The sequence below is a fragment of the Lathyrus oleraceus genome, chromosome 6 (assembly GCF_024323335.1).
Source record: "Lathyrus oleraceus cultivar Zhongwan6 chromosome 6, CAAS_Psat_ZW6_1.0, whole genome shotgun sequence".
NCBI classification, from domain to species: Eukaryota; Viridiplantae; Streptophyta; class Magnoliopsida; order Fabales; family Fabaceae; genus Lathyrus; species Lathyrus oleraceus.
In genome coordinates, this window is record NC_066584.1 from 438,098,816 (window position 1) to 438,112,777 (window position 13,962).

Genomic DNA, 13,962 nt, shown 5'->3' on the forward strand with positions numbered 1-13,962 from the left:
AACGGAGAGGTGACCAGACATCAATGGATGAATGGGAAGACTCGACCAGACGTCAACGGACGAACGGGAGAAGCTCGACATTTATCGACACCAACGGAGAGGTGACCAGACATCAACGGATGAATGGGAAGACTCGACCAGACGTCAACGGACGAACGGGAGAAGCTCGACGTTTATCGACACCAACGGAGAGGTGACCAGACATCAACGGATGAATGGGAAGACTCGACCAGACGTCAACGGATGAACGGGAGAGGCTCGACGTTTATCGACACCAACGGAGAGGTGACCAGACATCAACGGATGAATGGGAAGACTCGACCAGACGTCAACGGACGAACGGGAAAAACTCGACGTTTACCGATCCCAACGGAGAGGTGACTAGACATCAACAGATTAATGGAAAAGGATGTTACGAACATCGAAAGATGATGCCTACGGACACCAACAAGAAAGGATCCATGCGGGGATAACCACAACACTCACGGATATCGTAAGGATGACATCTACATATGTCCAGACAAGGCCAATCACTTGTCGGGGATCTCACTGGGGAGAATCAAGCTTTTCTTCCACAGGTGGGTGAGGAAATAAACCTCTCTAGGGGATTATCAACCCTGAATGCTGTCTGCCAAGAGCAACTGTAGCAAATGTGTCGTACAGATGTTGAACAATGATCCGCCTCTACTGGGGATATGGTCCAATTAGGTTTAACACATTAATGCATATGTTTGAATTTTTGTATGGCGTAATGCTCCATATTGAATGGAAATGCTATGATTTTTGAGGATGCAATGATTACTATATGCAAGATGCAAATGACGCAAACTCCTGCTGGGGAGCAAATGATCGCTCCACTGAGCACACAAATCTGATTAGATTCTCCAACTCTGTGGGGAGATGCACTGCCAGGGGTGCTTTGCTGATCTGATACTCTGGGGACGGCAGAGGAAACCAAGTCAAATCTTGGGAGACTCTGCCTGGAGAACACACCAACTTCTCAACCGTGCTGCCGAATAGCATTGCTGCTGGAGAAAGGATAAATCCCACCGAGGACAACTTCGCTGAATCCAATCCGCTTGGGGACTCCGTTGGGGGAAACAACCAATGCTCACCTCTACTGGGGATACTGCTAATCCTTGAGCAGGATAAACTCTACTGGGGATAATCTTCACCGAGCATGATCCGCTTGGGGACTTCGCTGGGGGAAAGCCATCAACATAAACTTCCGCTGATACAACTACCCTATTCAAAATTGCTGGGGGAGAATATCACAACCCTGCCGGGGAAATGCATTCATGACCATGCTGAGGATTACAGAACCCGACTGCTGAAGAGCAAACCACTCACTAATACCTCCGCTGGGGATACAACATCCTTCAGACTCAGTGGGGACCAACAGTCTTCAGACTAGCTGGGGATAAAATAGCCTTCAGACCTGCCACCCGACTGCTGGGGAATAAAAGTTCTAGCAGCTTTCAAACTTGCTTGGGGAAATAGCCATTTGCAGACCTGGCGGAAAAACATCTTCAACCCTGCTGGGGAAAAACATCTCTCCACCCTGCTGGGGAAAGGCATTCATAACCCTGATTGCTGAGGAACAATCTACCCACAGACACCAATGCTGGGGATATGACAACCTTCAGGCTTGCTAAGGAGACACCGATCTCGAATCTGCTGGGGAGATAACACTCTTAAACCCACTGGGGAGATACGGCCTATTCGACGTGGAACGCCCATCAACTTGTCGAACATTGACGTTCACCATCCAACCATCGTGTCGGCTTTCCACTTTTGAGAGACTCCCAAACTCATCGGGTCTTTTCTGATTCATCACCTAATATTCTCATTTCTTCTTTGCTTTGAGACAATTAATCTCCTCAGATCCGGGCTAACTCTCTAATCTTCAGACTTTGAAGAGTCTTCTTGATTACCCTCTAGGATCGTCGTCGCAATTCTTTCACCGTCTTTTCACCGTTCTTCTATCCCTTGCCCCTGATTGGACTCTGCAGGGATCTTTTGTCAAAAGGTTACCCATCACAAACTGCAAGTGAATGAAGATATCTAACAGCACCTGCACAAGAGATCGTTAGATAAAAGCGTGCCCCAGGCGTGCCAACATTTCAGCGCCTAGGTCACTCAAACTTCCGAATAAGATTTCCAGATTTCAATCTTATAAGCATGCATCGTAAGGGACCTCTATGTTTCAAAATGCAAATATTCTTATCGAAAATAAACGGATGTTTTTGCAATCAAAGTGGTAATGAAGACAAAAACAAAATTATTTGACTGAACATGCATTTTATTGACTGAAAAAAGGTGGCTCAGAACCGAGCAACACACAGGAAACAATCCCTAGAAAGAGGTGATTGCACACAAAAGGAAAAATCTATCCTAATGGCAATGTGAAACCGTGATCTCATCGGGTTCCAACTTGGTTACACCCCATATGTCCTCAGGACTCTCCGTGATTTTTGCCTTCTGAACATGACTCTGTCGATCGATCACTGTCGGGGATTATCCAAGTCATATCCCAAAGCACAAACGATCATGCTAGACGCAGTTGTTCATTCCAATCCCTCTTTTGCCTGGACCGCCCTTTCGGGTTTTCAGTCCACCGGGATACCCTTTCTTGCCCAAGTCTCCCTTGTGGGGTTTTCGACTTGTCGGGTGTACAGTTTTTTTCTTTTCTTTTTATCCCTAATTTTTGCCCGAACCTTTTCTCTTTTTTTTTCGGTTCGCCAGGATGCCCTTTTTTTGCCTGGACTCTTTTATTCTTTTCGTCCAGCGGGTTTCTTTTACGAAGTATTTTTTAACTGCGTCCGCACTTACAGGGGATGGAAAATCCTCGTCATCCGTGGTCGTCAACAACAAGGCTCTGCCAGAGAACACCTTCTTGATCACGAATGAGCATTCATAATTGTATATCCACTTGCCCCACGATCGTTTTGAGGAGGAAGGATCATTTTCAACAACACGTCTCCCACATGATACGCACGAAGTTGCACTTTTCAGCCACAAGCACGTTTCATTCACATTAACCCCCCCCCCCCATCAGACATCAGAATCCGTTCGGATTTAGGGTCAGGCCCCTCCTCCGGGATCGGTTACTCACAATCTTTCGATTTGAGAACCTCTATGTCCTCATCAGGGAACTCGAACTTCCTCGGTTGATAATCTTCAACGGGTTACTGGGCGCGGTAATCGGACAATACACTCCCCTCGATTGCTTTCTGAGATGTATACTGTATACCAACATCAGTCGAAATTATTTACCATCTCGCAACCCATCCGGTAAATGTTGGCTTTTCACTTGTTTACTTGATCAGGTCCATCTTGGAAATCCACAAAGTGGTATGAACCAGCATATACTGTCTCAGTCGGCGAGCAGCCTATGCCAAAGTACATCAAGTTTTCTCGAGCAGTGAATGTATTGTTTCACAGTCGGTAAACTTTTTGCTAAGGTAAATTGCATGCTCTTTTCGACCAGACTCGTCATGCTGACACAATACGCACCTCATAGACACCTCGAGGGCTGTCAAGTACAGAATTAACGACCATCTCTCCACCGGGAGGCATCAGAATCGGAGGCTCCTGCAACTTACTCTTTTATCTTTCAATGCCCCTTGGCAATCATTATCCACCTGACCGCTTGATCTCTTGTTTTTTGTTTTCGGTTCAGGTATTTCTTGTATTGCTTTTTTCCTTTTCTTTTCTTTCTTTTTTTTTTCTTTTTTTTTTTAGCAGGATCAACCTCGATTCCTCTTATCCGCTCACAATATGCCTTAGCACTTACCGGACCGCACTACATAAATGCACTGATTCGGATTCAACCTCAGCCTGAGTTATCTCAACCGGTCAAACAACTTTCCCCGGTCTACCGGATGCCCTCCTTCTGCTCGGGACTTTGCTATCATGTCATCAACATAGCATTTGATTCCACGATGAATCATATCATGAAACAAAGTCGCCATGGCTCCTTGATACATGGCACCGGCGCTCTTGAGACTGAACGACATCACCTTATAACACAAAGTGCCCCATGGTATGATGGACGTTGTTTTCTCCATATCATCTGGCGACATTTTAATCTGACTACAGCCAACAAAGCCATCCATGAAGGAAAACACCGAGAACTGAGCTGTACTATCTACCCACACATCAATGTAACATACTGGGGATTCCTCTTTCGAACTAGCTCTGTTCACACCTCTGTAGTCCACACACGTTCTCACCTTCTCATCCTTTTCCGGCACCGGCTTCCGCTTCACTGGAGGACTGTCTTCTCTTAATGGTAGCTTGTGTACCGCGATGTCGGTATCCGACCCTGGCATATCTTGATAAGACCAGGCGAAGACATCAGTATACCCTTTCAACAGGGCTACCATTCTTCTCTTGACCTTTGCCTCTGAAGCGGCCCCCAACTTTCACTTCCTTTTTGACCTCGGCGGTGCCTGTATTGAATCTCTCCTCGTGCGGTTGAATCACCTTCTCCTCTTGTTTCAACAACCTGGCTAATTCCAGCAGATCACAATCTTCTTCGCCTTCTTCTTCGGCATGATAGATCGGATTGTCGAAGTCATACAGAGGTGTAACCGAACTATTATCAATGAGATCAGGAGGATAGTCACTTTTGAAGTCGGAACAAGACAAATCAAAAGGAAAGAAAATGAAAATAAACATTGCCATTTTTATTTTTTAAAACTGCGAAAAGAAATGAAAAACAGGGAGCACCGCTTTTAATACAAAAACATCCGTTTATTAATGATGCAAAATGTTGCAAAATGAAACACATGAGATGGCCCTTACAATGGACCATTACGTTTCGGGCAAAACGTATGGCTTTCATGCAAACAGAATTTGAAAAACAGAAATACTACTCTTCAGGATGAGTGACAGTGATGATTTTTGAGGCCTTCGAGTTCCCTGGTACGCACGATTATATCCACGAGTCAAGCTCGCAGTCACTGTCAATCTCTTCACCCACTGTACAGGCGTGACCTGGATCCAGCATTCCGGCACTGACGAATGTGAATGGTTGACGACGTCCTCTGTTTTGCCCAGACGAGCCTTGGTCTGGCTGATAGCCAATCCCGAACATATCCGCTTTCACCACAATGTCTATGATCTTTCCCCAGCCTAGGGCTTCTCCGTTCTTCACCACTTCCATGGCCTGTTTGTAAGAAGAAATGGACAGCTTCTTCTCTTTCTCAGCTAGAATGGCATCATCCACCTTGACGGTTTTAACTGCCTGACTTGGTGTTTCAAAATTTTCACCGTCCATTTCTACTTCCATCACTCTCGGGATCGTTTCCCCCATCACTACACACCCATTTGTGGCGACGGTCGCACAACAGTTATCAACACTAGGGAAAGCTCCTCTCTTCATCAGATGTTTTGGGACCAGAGACATTGGAGTTTTTAACTGATCCCCATCAGTCACCTTTATTCCTCTCTTGTCCTTTGACATCACCTTCACCCCCACGGGACCTGGCACGGGGTTAGCGTTAACATTCAGTGTTGGCGCCAAACTGATGGCCTTAGAATCCACCATGTCCTGGACGGCATGCTTAAAAGCTCTACAACCCTCAACGTTATGTCCGGGTGCCCCAGAATGGAACTCGCACTTGGCATTCTCATCGTAGTTTGCAGGCCTCCGATGTAGTTCTACAGGAACCAATATTCTCAGCTGAACTAACCCAAGATCCCTCAACCTCTTGAACAGAAGGGTATAAGTCATAGGTGGCTTATTAAACTGTCGATTCGTCGTCCCCTTCTTCACTTGACCCTTAACTTTCTGTGCTTTCTGTTGAGGTGGCGGTTGTTGCTGTGGTACAGATGGATTACCAGCAGGAGTGATTACAGTGGCGGCATGAGGGTGGTAACGATCCTTACTGCGTTCTTCTTTGGCCTGCATACCACCTAATTCAACCTCCTTCTTGAGCTGACCACTACCAGAGGGCTTCTTTACTACGGACGACGGAGCTTTTCCCTGAACTTTCTCCTTTATCATCCAGCTTTCAATCCTCTCCAACCTCTCAGCAATCACTTTCTTCCCCAAGGCGAGCCCTTGCACGACTTTGAACAACTCGCTCATCATCTCTTTCAATTCGAGAATGTCGGCGTTGGGTGGATCCATCAGCTTGGATATCTGAACGGAATAGCTATGCGCACCGGTTAGATACTGACACCTACAAAACAAAAAACAGGTTAATATGACTCTAACATGCAATGTCTATCCGTATGAGGAATATTCTGTCCTTTGATTCTAGCTTCATTGAGACGGATAATATTTCATCAATAATATTCTGACATCAGGATGTCTCTCAACCAGAATCTCAATCAAAAACGGACCCTAAGTACGGATAGACATGGGTTAAATACAGATGGATGCGAAATGGGAATGATGCAAATGCATGCAGGCAGATCACTGTGCCATCTTCCAAGTCATCTGAAGACCCATTAAGTCTATGAACCAATCACAGTCATCTGAGGGACTAAGTCACCATAAATCCAACTTGGGGAGTTCCGAAACAAACGGAACTGGGGGATATATCACTATCATCACAAGAAATCCACTGAACGGATGACAACCAAATCCTCTGCACAAGTATCCTCAAATTCAACCCGAGGATCCGAAATAAACGGAACCCGCTGATAGATATCACGGACAGAACTCCGGCGTCAGAGATAGATATCTATAAGTCCAACTGAACCATAGTCACCATCAGTACCTGCAAATGATTCAATCCCTCCCTACTCACGGGTGTAATCTAGGCCAAGGTAAGGTCAAGAGAAACGCAGGATAAACAACCCTTTCAAGAATATCATCCTGTACACACCAGATGTATGTACCGATAATACCCCATCAGGATATGAGCTGCTCGTGATATCATGTTCCGCTAAGTGGCGCAATACCACCCGCTTCCCATGAATCACTCTATTCCTAGGTGTCCTAGAGTTCACCCATAGCCTGGTTATTGGGCCTTTTACCTCTTGTAACTCCCACCCCACAGAGAGACAAACACACAACCAGCACAATGAAAGTATGATGCATGCAAACATAAATGCAAACATAAATGTAAACATAAACGATCACATCATAATCATAAATGCAATAAATAAAGAAGTAAAAGAAACCAAACCCTATCCTACAGAGCGCTAGGACTGACTCGCTTAGGGAAGATGGACCAGTAAGAGGTCAACTTCTGTTGTCCCCAGTGAAGTCGCCAGCTGTCGCATTACGCGAAAAACCGGCGGGAAAAGACACAGAGCCGCCACCGTGCGTTATTTATCCCAAAGGAGGGAAAGGAAACGCTCGAAGTAAACCTGGAATGGAAATGGTCTCGCGACCAGAGATGCAAGGATCAGGAGTCGGTTATGCGAAGGGAAGGTATTAGCACCCCTACGCATCTGTCGTACTCGACGGGATCCACGCTCAAAAAGAATAGAAGAAAGGTTGCTAAAACTGCTCAAAACTGCAAACACACTGGAAACGAAAACAGATGAAAGACGGAAGAAACGGGACTCAGCAGGATATCGCATCCTGGGCCTACGTAGTCTGTCAGACACAGACATCAGAGTCGACGTAGTTCGGGACAGGGGAAACGTGCTCGCTAGGATGTCGCATCCCATGCATACGTATCTTCTCTGATCGGAGAAGAATCAGAGCACTCGTAGCTCGGCTAACGCACGCCAAACAAAACCCACACAAGAAACCGACTGCCAATCGCTGGGCTTACGTCAGACTCCAACACAAATAGGCAGACATGGAAACCGAATGCCAATCGCTGGACTTACATCAGACTCCGAACCAAAAAACACACACAGGAAACGAACTGCCAATCGCTGGACTTACGTCAGACTCCAACAAGCAAACAAGACACAGGAAACCGACTGGCAATCGCTGGACTTACGTCAGACTCCAAACACACACAAGAGGGTTAAAAAAGAAAAAGGGCGCCCGGAGAGATCAACTCATCTCCTGCCTACGGACCTCATCTGGTATGAGGATTAGGGCGACGTAGTTCCCCTAAACAGGGAAAGAACTTCTAACCTAACCAGAGACAAGGGAGATAACAAGCTACTAGGGAGACTACGACTCGAACCTAGAAGTTGTCATGCATACGATCCCTATGTTGAGGTCTCTATCCTAACTTGCACAGGGTGCAAGCTAGCCTAAAAAGCACAATCAAGCAAATACAAGCACAATAAAGCAAGCACATACACTATATGCAAACAAATGGCTCATACAAGGCTAGGCTGTAGAAACAAACCAACTGGAATGGGGTGTTTTTAGCTCTTAACCCTAACATTGAGAGTTAGGGTGAAGCAGATGAAAAGGGAAGTGAGGGTAAGACCTCACAGCTCTTATCCCTGGCCTGGGAGAGCTTGAATCAAACAGAAAGTGTGGGAGTTCAGAATGAAGGAACTCTTCTCCACAAATGACTGACTCTATGGACAAGATTTTGGGTTCTTACTCACAATGCATCAACACATGGTGTCAGCAAAGTGAGTGACACAACTGAATAGCAGGGGATGGATTGCATATCCCTTTTATTTGCCAATTTCCTCTTAAGAGGACTTTACCTGCTTGGCACAAAATTAAACAAACACAAGCATTGCCTCTTAAGGAGGGCTTCAGACAGGTGCCTACCAATAACAGTAGGTCTTCCAGACTACATGAAGATTAAGGAATTATACCTCAGTGGTATGCCAACCACAAGCAAGCAAAGCAAAGTTCAAATGAACTTAAAGCAACTTAGGTACCTGTGGAAACAGCTAAACCAATCAGTACAATACTCAGAAAATAGTCAACAACAGTCAATATCAGACAGACAACCCAATAGGCAACACATGAGCCATAAGCGCAAGTGAATGGTTTTCAAAGCCTACAAAACAGCAAATGTTAGCCAATAACAACAAATGATCAAGCTCAAATGAAGGAGCGACATCAATCATGGAGATGCACACTTGAACCTGAAACTCACAACTCAAATGTAAGTAACAAACCACTAGGTCAAAGCCTAGGGTCAAAAGGGGATCAAAAAGCCAAAACAGAACTTCAAACTCAACATGAATCATATTTAACCAATCAAGAACAAGTCCTAAAAAGGACCAAACCATAATCAATAAGCAAGTCCATTTGGTAGGCAGGAGAAGTCAATGACCAATTCAAGGCATGCATTTGAACATTATGAGTGAAAATTCCCAATCAAAACAGAAATGATTCAAATAATTCTGGAAAAATTCATGAACATTCAACACATCTAACATGATCATCACACAAAAAATCAAAAGCATTAGAAGTCATTTGGCATGGAAATCAAATTTCACAAGTTGAACAACCAAAGGTGTGACACAAATTGTTACACCTTGCAAACACAAGCATAAAACAGAATTGGTACATGAGAAAAATACCAGACCAAGCCTAAAACATCCATCAATGTGTCTAGAATCAGCATGTAAAATTTTAGGTCCATTGGATTAAAATCAAGCATTTCATGATAGAAAGAGTAAGGCAATGTCACAAATGCACCTATGAGCAATCAACCTAGAGCAAATAAAATTCCAGCCAGGCACAACTTACAAATTCATGATCATTAAAAACTAGACATTCTAAGAAACATTTTTCAAAAACTTGGAGATGAATTGATGCATTTTCCAATTTTATATGATTTTATGAAGTTAGCATACAAAATGAAATTCAAAAATGAACATGGCATATGGAAATGGAGGGAAAGCACTAAAATGATGAACAATTTGAAATATTGTCCTCGCTGAGGATCGAACCTAGTCAAAATTTGAAAGTGGCACGCTAATTACCAAAACGCCACCGTTTCCTTAAGAACCCTAAGCCAGCGAAAGTTTCCAGAAAACGTCGCTTGAAACCGCAGCTATTCTATAGGAACCACCTTAAATCTCCAGAACTCATGAATCTTCATCTTCTTCATGAGGAAGAAGATGAACACGATGAACTTCATGCATCAATTTTCCAAAAAATCCAGAAATGTCCAGAACTCAAAGATTTTTATATCATTCAAATCCTTATTCCATGTACATCATAGATCAACTAACAATTTATTCTAAAACATCATAACAAGTTCAAATCGTGCAAAAACATTTTTGGATGCAAAACTTCAAATGCACATAACTCAGTCAATAATGCTCCATTTCACACGATTTTTCTACCAGAATTCTCATCAATCAAAGATCTACAGGAATATGCTCATGAATTGAAGAATTATGAAGGTCGAAAATCATACCTCTTGAAGAGCAGAATCTTGTTTTGCACGTTCCAAGGCTTGTAATGGTCTAGATCAATTCCAGAGGTCTTGTGGAGATGATTGGTGAAGAATTGGAAGCTCAAACACGTGTGAATCCAACTGGATTTGAATTTTCCATTAAACCTTCAAGCTTCAAGTATGCAAGATTTTGAGTAGAAATCCACAAGATGCACGTTCAATCTTACTTAAAAACACTCCATGATCATGAATTCACCAAGAGAAATGAGGTTTATGTGAAGAATTTGGAAAATATTTTTGAGAGAAAATTTTGAAAAATTTCTAGATCTAGATCTGAAAATGTGTGTTATGATCAATGCAGTTGTGTTTAAGCTTATATATGTCCTCTTAATCATTCTGAAATTAAGCTTAAGCCATGTTTAATTGGGATTAGAGGAGTATAAGGTGTATGCACCAATTTGCATTTTCACCTCATGCATGAGATGCACACGTGAACAGTGCACACCAAGGCCCAAATCCACTCAAAATTACTCCATGCACACATTAGGATTGGAATTACATGCATGTGATCAACCAATTTTGATTTTGGCAAATTTCCTTCAAAAACTTCATGAATAAGCAAGTGATCAAATGTCCAAATTTCATGCAATGTGATTGTTGATTTGGAAACTTCATGTCATGAGGAGAATTGTGCAAAAAGAACCACCAAATTTGGAGTCTTGGTTCAAAAGATATGGCCATTTGAAATTCCAAGCACACTTTGCAATGATTTGATCATAACTCCTTAACCATTCATTAGAAATTCATGATCTTGGACTTTTTGGAAATGAAAGAGAAAGATATTCGACTTTCATGTTGGACAAAAATTCATTTGAAGCTTCTTTGATGTTCGAGAGTTGAATTGAAGTTGGTCCAAAAACTTGCCATTTTTGGAAACTTGAAATTACAGGCCACTTTCCATTTTGGAAACTTTTGATCTGGCTTCAAAATCTTCAAGGTAGATGTTTGACATGTTGAATAACCTTCTTTGGGACATGAATGAAGTGTCTCAATCCATTTATCCATCTCCTAGCCCTCAGTTGACTTGCAGTTGACTTTTATGGGCCTTAGATGATTTGGTCATGCACTGTGGACTTTGAGCCTCCAACACTTGGCCAACTTGCATCAAAATGAACCTTGGGTTGTGCAAGCTCATTGGAACAACCATAGGGCCTTCATCTCATGGAAAAACCCTTGGTCTCTTGCATAGATGGATTTTCCTGATCAGTTTTGACTGATGCAATGCAATGGACTATGCAATGTTAAATGCAATGTTAATGACCTAAAAAATGAAATGAATGTACAAATGGGAGGTGCAAATTTGAGGTGCTACACATACTCTTCCCAGAGTAGACGACACCATCTATCATTCTGAGCCGTCTGAGAGCCCAGATGTCTATGAGAAGATGGACGCTATGAACGATCAATTTCTTGAGCTTCGCAAGGAATTGAAAACTCTCAGAGGAAAGGATCTTTTCGGCAAGACTGCTGCCGAACTTTGCTTGGTTCCTAATGTGAAGATCCCTGTGAAATTCAAGGTCCCTGACTTTGAAAAATACAAGGGAAATACTTGCCCTCTCAGTCACCTGGTCATGTATGCTAGGAAAATGCCAACTCAGACCGACAATGACCAACTGCTCATTCACTACTTTCAGGACAGTTTGTCCGGTGCTGCTTTGCGTTGGTACATGGGTTTAGACAATGCGAACATCCGATCCTTCAACGATCTTGGAGAGGCCTTCGTCAAGCAATACAATTACAATGTGGATATGGCTCCCGATAGGGATCAATTGAGGGCCATGTCCCAGAAGGACAAGGAAATATTCAAAGAATACGCCCAGAGGTGGCGAGAGGTAGCAGCGCAGATCGTGCCCCCGCTAGAAGAGAAAGAGATGACTAAGATCTTTTTGAAGACCTTGAGTTCTTTTTATTATGAGCGGATGATTGCTAGCGCTCCTTCTGACTTCACCGAGATGGTCAATATGGGGATGCGTTTAGAAGAAGGGGTTAGTGAAGGGCGTCTAACAAGAGAGGAAGGTCCTTCTGCCAAACGTTATGGGGCGTTTGCAAAAAAGAAAGATGGAGAGGCACATGCTGTGACCTCCCATGTGAAACCGAGAAGACCCTCTGTGAGGAGGAAGACCGTGCGTCCCGCCGGTAACCAGCACCAGGTGGCTCATATAGCACCTGTGTTCAGAGATAGTCAGCAATTTCAGCATCACAACAACAATCAACAACCACCACATCCGCAATATCAACAACAACAGCACCGTCCGCAACAGCAGGCCTACCAGCCTCGAAATAGTAATCAAACGAGCACAAGTTACAAGAGGAAAAGGGTCACCTTCGATCCTATTCCGATGACGTATGCAGAGTTATATCCCTCTTTGATAGAGAGGAAGTTGATTACTCCGCGAGACCCACCGACTATACCTACTAACCCCCAGTGGTGGTTTAAGCCCGAATTACACTGTGTTTACCATTCTGGTGCTCCCGGCCATGACGTGGAGAATTGCTACCCTTTAAAGACCAAAGTTCAAGACCATGTGAGGTGTGGCATTCTGTGTTTCGAGGATGTAAGTCCTAACGTGAAGAAGAACCCATTGCCCGAGCATGGGAAATCTGTCAACATGGTCCAGGGCTGCCCTGGCAAGTACAAATTCAAATATGTCAGTCATATTCGACAATCTCTGGTCGAGATGCATCGTTTTCTATGTGATTATAGTCATTATGAGCATGACCACGATAGATGCCGAGTCTGTTCTGTTAATCAAAGAGGTTGATGCCAGGTGCGCAAATATGTTCAAGAAATGCTGGATGAAGGAGTTATTGAGATCCTTCAAAACAGAAATGTTGACGAAGACGCTGATGAGGTCAACGTAATTTCTCCAGTATTCAGGATCCCCGAGCCTGTTATCATCAAGTATGATGGTAGCAAGCAGAAGGTTTCTCCCACATTAACTATCAAGCCAGCCAGACCGGTACCATTACTCTTCTGAAAAGGCGGTCCCCTATCGCTACAATGCTGTCGCGGTAGAAAATGGGAAAGAGGTGTCCTTGCCATCCTCATTTGTTGTTAACATTGCCGATGTTAGTGGTTTGACCCGCAGCGGTCGTGTATTTTCAGCACCTTCAAAGCCTCAAGCTAATACTGATTCTGTTGAACGCCCGATTGGGAATGCTGTGAGCACTCCGAATCCGGCACTCGTTGTTAAGCCCTCATTTACATTGAGAACTCCTGCTTCTATTGGCCCAAGCGGCAATATGAAAGAAGGCTATGATGATATGTTGAGGCTCATCAAGAGAAGCGAGTACAATGTTGTAGACCAGCTTCTACAAACGCCATCCAAAATATCTGTGTTATCATTGCTTTTGAATTCAGAACCACACCGAGAGGCTCTGCAGAAGGTGTTGGATGTGGCATATGTGGATCATGATGTCACGATAGAACAATTCGATAGCATTATTGCAAACATTATTGCTTGTAACAATTTGAGTTTTTGTGACTCTGATCTCCCTGAGGAGGGAAGAGACCACAACTTGGCATTACATATATCTATGGGTTGCAAAGATGACGCCATGTCCAATATGCTGGTGGACACTGGATCATCATTGAATGTAATACCAAAATCCACTCTCTCGAAGCTGTCATATCAAGGGCCTCCCATGAGGCAGATTG